The sequence below is a fragment of the Polyergus mexicanus genome, unplaced genomic scaffold, assembly GCF_030449975.1.
Source record: "Polyergus mexicanus isolate NDT 795.1 unplaced genomic scaffold, iyPolMexi1.0 SCAF_1, whole genome shotgun sequence".
Taxonomy (NCBI): Eukaryota; Metazoa; Arthropoda; class Insecta; order Hymenoptera; family Formicidae; genus Polyergus; species Polyergus mexicanus.
The window spans coordinates 8,445,513-8,452,630 of NW_027223321.1; positions in this window are offsets into that span (position 1 = coordinate 8,445,513).

Genomic DNA, 7,118 nt, shown 5'->3' on the forward strand with positions numbered 1-7,118 from the left:
TGTATTAACGTTGCAAAATTGCAATGTGGTGGGGATTTTTGCCGACGCGATATTTTTTTCAATTTTTCTATTTGAGCGCCGATGTACAGCTGCTTCGCGATAATATTAATCCCAGATGGAGATTTATTGTTAGCTGAACGCACAAAAAAAATGCAATATAATATAAATTTTTCAAGCGCTGATGTGCGGCTGCTTCGCGATGATAACATTCTCAGATATCAGAATCCAAACGCGTGTCAAAACATGACAAAATCGTGAAATACAATATAAGGATAATATTCATGGTTAAATTTCATTAACATACTTGGATGTAAACTGGTTAAATTTCACTAACTAACTGCATGTAATTTGAAACTTTTGCGATGTACCTGGGATTCGACATCATCTCTAGACAACAAAAATACAATAATCGACATTAATCAAAATGTACGTGGCAAACCGTGAAATAAAAATTTAGTTGAAATATGATACACATGATAGAAAGAGACATCAAGATAGAATATAAAATCATGGTAAAGAAGCACATCCTGCCAGTATTTTCGCCAGGAGATCCGAAACAAGAGCTATTAATAAGCGCATCTTGTTAGCAAAAATTTTTGGCATGAGTTTGGAAATATGGCGGAAAGCAGTGCCGAACGAAATCTGCGTGAGCAATCTGCAAGGATGAATTCGATAGAGGAATACGTTGCGTGGGAGCAACGATGCGACGAATATATCGAATCGTTGGAAGAGCAAAGTCAAATCTAACGTCCATGATTATTGATCGGGATTCGACAATCGCTGATTATCCGAATTGCACGATTCGAAGGATTAAACTCATTACGTAGGCGTTTAGTACATGCGGGTGCAGGATGCAGCACGCGATAACATGAATTAATTTGGCGAAAGATCAATACGGCGTTCGAAAGTCGCATATTGACTGGTGCGGTTATAAAACACAATCACATTGAGCCTCGTCAATTTTTCCAGGATGCCAAAGACATTGTGCTCAAAGATGTGCAAAATGTTATGAAAAAACACTTTAATGTGAAAGTTAATACAGTATTCAATGTTGAATTTGTGACGGGTGATAAACGCGCATAAAAGTATCAATACAAGAAACTATGAACTCTTTCGCACATCCGATTTACGCAAATGGTACGAGCGGCGCGTTGTCGAGCCTACTTTAGCATTGCTCGAAAAATTTCAGGAACGCGATAGCGGGTGAGCATTGTCGCGAATAGTCGATTTAACCGTAAATATAAATAAATATAATCCTTTGCGCGCGGGATGTTGTATAATAATAATGAAAAGAGCGGATGATTAACGTGCAATCTAATGACAATGCGTGTTTTGCGTGGTCTATAGTCGCCGCTCTACATCCAGCTAAATTGAAAGTGGATCGGGAATCTTCGTATTCTCATTATGCAACAGTACTGAATCTCCAGGACATTGAGTTTCCAGTGACTATGAATCAAATCAAAAAATTCAAACTTATCAACGATATTTTTATAAATGTATATAATATCGAGAAACAAAACATTGTCCCGATACGTCTGAGTGAGCTAAAGAGAGACAAACATGTCAACCTGCTGTACATGGAAGACAACAACGTTGGACATTTCGCGTGAATCAAGAATCTATCCAGGCTCGTGAGCAATTGAGCAAAAAAGAGTAGAAGAAATATATTTGCGATCGGTACGTATATATTTAATAAAATACATTGCAGATATAATTGAACAAAAAAAAATTATTTCTTTTTACAGATGTTTACGCTACTTTGAATCAGACGACAAGTTACAATCACATACGGTGGACTATCTAGAGAGGAACGAGTGCGTTATTCGATTATCGAGCGATAAGGACAAGGTGGCTTACGTTCAACAAGTATAATCGGAAAGAGCGGCTTCCATTCATTGTGTACGCCGATTTAGAATGCGTTTTGGAGAAGACGGAGGAAGAGAGAAATTACCAACATCACAAAGTATTTAGTATTGCTTATTATGTACATTGCTCGTATGACGAATCGTTATCCGCGTATCATTCTCGTCGCGGTACCGATTGCATGTTATAGTTTGTCGAAGAACTAAAAAATTTAGCGCTGCGTGTAAGAACAATTTTATCAGCTAATGTCCCCATGGTAAATTTAACATCCGATGAATGGGAAAAATTTCATAACGCGACATGTTCATGATGCGCACACCAACCTACCATTTTGTCCAACACGCGACAAACCTCCCGGTAGCGGCAAGATAAGCTGCTCGCAACCTTATATGATAAGAAGCGTTACGTCATACATTACCGCAACCTGCAGCAATGCACGCAACACGGACTTCGCGTTACAAAAATACATCGAATATTACAGTTTTCGCAATCTCCATGGCTTTGCAGTTATATCAAACTCAATACACAATTCCAAACACTCGCGAAAAACGATTTCGAAAAAAATGTATATGAATTAATGAATAATGTGGCATTTGGCAAAATAATGGCAAATGTGCGCAATCACGTTAACATTAAGCTCGTGAGACATTGAGATGGAAGATATGGTGCAGAGGCGATGATCAGAAAACCAAATTTTCACAGTAAAGGCGTGTTTTCGGAGAATCTGATCGCCGTTGAATTGCTGAAGTTAAATTTAATAAACCAATCTACGTGGGAATGTGTATACTCGACATATCCAAAACATGTTTGTACAAATTTCACCACGATTATATGCTACCTATATATCGAGAGAAATGTAAAGTCATGTACACCGACATCGACAGTCTTATATATCACATCGAGTGTGAAAATGTATATGAGAATATAAAGCGCAACGTCGACAGATTCGATACCAGCGATTATGCGGTGGACAATGGTACAGTATACCGCTTGCGAATAAAAAGATACTGGGTTTAATGAAGGATGAAAATAATGACGCTATCATGATCGAATTCGTCGGGCTTAGGGCAAAAACGTACGCGTTACGAGTAGATAGTAAGAAAAACACGAAAAAGGTAAAAGATGTCAAGAGTAACGTCGTCGCGAGAACAATAACGTTCGGCGATTATACGCGGTGTTTGAACGAAGAGATTGAAATGACGCGTCAGCAGTTTTGTATAAGATCTAAATTACACGAAGTATTCACTATTCGCAACACAAAAATTGCTCTAAATTCATACAATTCGATGATAAGCGGTATATCCGAAACCACCGACACGCTACTATGGGGACATTACAAAATACCATTGTAAATAAGTATATTTATTGTAAATAAAAATTACGTATATCTATTGTAAATTAAAATTATATGTATATTTTATAAAATGTATAATTTTGTTTATATATTTGTAAAATATCTTTAATATTATTGTTAACATATATATAATATATTATTTTTATATATCCAAGAATTGAGTGTTGCATCAAATCCCAACCATTTCACATAAACCTTGTTGCCCTATTTGCGTATCACCTTTTTCACGAGATGTACTTCGGGATTAGCAAAGCTAATGTAAAAGTAGTGATACTATGCGGGTTCTAAGCCATGGTCCTCTGAGGGGGATGAGGGTAAACCAGCGCGGGGGGTATGACGTCATGGGGCGGGGGGAGACGTCACGGAGGGTATGACGTCACGGGGGGGGTATGACGTCACGGGTGTGGGAATGACGGCACCGGGGGGGGGGACGTCACGTGGGTATGACGTCACGGGGGTGGGAATGACGTCACGCGGAGGTAACCGCGGCGGAACCGTAGGCGCGGGGTCCGCGGAGAGGGAGAGGGTGACCGCGGTGGAACGGTTTGCGCGGGGTCCGCGGACAGGGAGAGGGGGACCACGGCGGAACGGATGGTGCGGGGTCCGCGGAGAGGGGGAGGGGGACCGCGGCGGAACGGTAGGCGCGAAGTCCGCGGCGAGGGTGAGGGGGACCGCGGCGGAACGGTTGGCGCGGGGGCCGCGGGGAAGAGGGAACGCGAAGGTACGATGCCGCGAGTAGGTGTGACAGAGATAGCGCGAAGCGTCCGCAATGTGTAAGAGAGGGATAGCGCGAGGCGGTGCGAGAGAGAGAGCATACGCAAAGCGGTGCGAGAGAGAGCATATGCAAGACGGTGCGAGAAGGATAGCGCGAGGCGATCACAGGCACGAGGGAGAAGGATAGCGTCCGCATTGGTGTTGGAAAAAGATGACGTCGCGGGAGAAAGAGATAAAGAGAGATAGCGCGAGGCATGCATGTACCGATGAGATAGCGCGAGGCATGCATGTAGGAAAAGAAAAGAAGAAGGTGCAGAAATAATTGATACTTTAATTATAATAATAATAATAATAAGTTTATTTAATAATTGTGTGTATATTACAATGTGTGTGTGTGTGTGTTAAAATAAAAATAGAAATAAAAATAATAATAATAAAAATAATAATAATAAAAATATATATATAAGCGGCGCTCCTTCTGAAACAGAAAAACATTATATTAATATAAATTTAATATTTTTTTAAATAGATACTTACATTATCCTCCTGGAGCCGCAAGCTCTTCCTCCCAATCCTCCTCCCAATCCTCCTCCATCTCTTCCTTCAAATTTTCTTCCTCATCCGACACTTCTTCCTCTTCCTCTTCCTCCGGCTTCCAATTCTCCTCTTCTTCATACGGCTCCAAGCCGAAAAGAGGCCGTAAATAAAATATGTCCTCATATTGTGTTGGGTGCACGCATGCACACTCGCAGGCTTCGCGAGTGTCACCCCACAAGCTTGCGTGCGCTCAACGCAAATTTCCTCTCATCCACCGCATGTATCGGCGGTGGATGACATCAATTTGCACGAACTGAAATTATTATTAATTAATACATATCACACATAATGTCGCACACACATGCCAAAACACTAAACACTACTTACCAGATTAAGACGAAACATTTTTATTCGTCGTTCTTTTATTTAAATTTTTCGTCACTCACTTCTGACTATCAAACACTTTGTGACAAACATAACGGGATAGATATTCCCAAATATTAATAATCCCAAACATTTTAGAGTAGGAGATGTATCACTTATGAAGAACGTTTACTCTCAGCTCTTGATAAGAAAACAAAAGTTAGCATGTTTCCACGAGCAAATATTTAAAGTCTTTTACATATGAATAATATATTATAATATGTAAACCACTATCGAACGGCTATAAACAGCTATTGAACGGCTTTTGAACGGTTTCGAACAACTATCGAACGACCATTGAACGGCTTTTGAACGGCTTTGAACGACTATTGAACGGCTTTGAACGGCTTTGAACGACTATCGAACGGCTTTGAACGGCTATCAAACAGCTATCGAACGGCAATCGAATGACTATAAACGACTATTGAACGGCTAACGAACGACAATTAAACGACAAAACAATTATTTATACACCATTCAAATATTTAAAGTCTATGTGCATGTACTGAAATGTAACATCCGTAGCCTGATAAGCTGGCTGACGCCGCTATCTAACGTCACGTACTGAAATTTAATACTCGCATACTGGGATAAGAAAGAGGAAAAGGGAAGAATAAAAGAGAATAAAATATATTTTAACAATAGTTTATTCTAAATAATGTTTGGGTAAATCTTTATGATGATTCGTCCACCAATTGAATATTTTAAATACATTTTGTAAAGCGCAATTTTTCAAATGTTTTTCACAGCGCATAGTATTAGTAACATCTAGCTTATTTAACGAAGTGATATCTTCATAGTCCGCATCCAAGGTCTCAATAATAACGTCGTTTCTCGCATCATCGTCAATTATATCGACCAGCCATTCTCGTTTTTCGCATCCTTTAACGTACACGATAGGAGATGCTCCATCTTCCTCTTCCGTCGCATCCATCACAGCTCTCGTAATCAAACGCCTAGCGAAGCTGTATGGAACGTTTCCATCCTCCCATTGAAGTCCATGGTGATGTCCGATTAGCCATGAAGCTTGACATCTCTCAGATTTTGTAAGCGCACGCCATGGTACGGGACTTGCAAAAAAGTAATGAGAGAGAACAGATCCATTTCTCAATATCGCTACTTCCTTCACGACAAAGTTTCTCCCGATAATGAATCCCTACAGATCTACAAACGTTGGCGCGATCATGCTGATAATATTACCGTACGATTGCAAGAACGATGTACGACTGTTGTCGATCGTCAAAATCTCAATCTTTATATATTTTGACATTGGAGGGGATATTTGCTGATTTAGGTAATTTTACGAACTACGTTGGTCAATGGGCAATATTCGACAACGCGATCGTGTAAGATAAGACAATAGGCGGTAGAATTTGTCGGTATATCCTCCTTGCACTCAAACTCTAATCTCACGTCCACGGTGGAATTTTTGACAGACTCATTTTGTCGCGAGCAATCGATAACCGCGAGAGGACCGCAATGTAGAAATTTTGAAATGTTTAATAGCACATCATCATTATCACATCCGTAATAAGATTTGCGAAAACGAGAGTACATATCGAACAAGAGGGCGAATTTATTTTTATCGAAATCTAAATTCAAATCATCGTAGGGATAAAATTCCGAGTTTAGATAGAGTTTAACGTTGGTCAATTTGCAGTCGTCGAATGTAGTAATATCTTTTGACACAGCATTTTTTCTACCAGTCTGTAGCGCAAAGATCACGTATTGTGGCTTCTCCAGCTGAGAGGCGGTTTTCACGGTCCACGAATGCTTGGTCGTATTATGCAATAGAGGAAATTCGTATAGATCCCAAGAGCGAAAACTGATATTCAAGTATCGCCCGCTTTCCAACGCGCGCAGCAAGGATAGTTTATTGACCTCACTCAATATTAATTTTACTTGCGACTCATTAACTTGCACTGTCAACAAGTCAATATTTATTCCATTAAATGATAATAATAATCAAATAGAAAATCAAGAAGGTAATTATGAAGAAAATGTTATACAAGAAAATATTGAAAATTGAGAAGATATGTTTTCATGATCAGATGCAAGGATAAAATTATTTTTATGTTTGTATAAAGAAAAAGAAAATTTATTAATAATAAAAAAAATTAGAATCAAAAAACATTATGGCAAAAAATAGCTGAAGAAATGAATATGCAAGGCTATAATGTACACTGTAGGCTATAATGTAATAAATATACAAGTGGAGAATAAATTT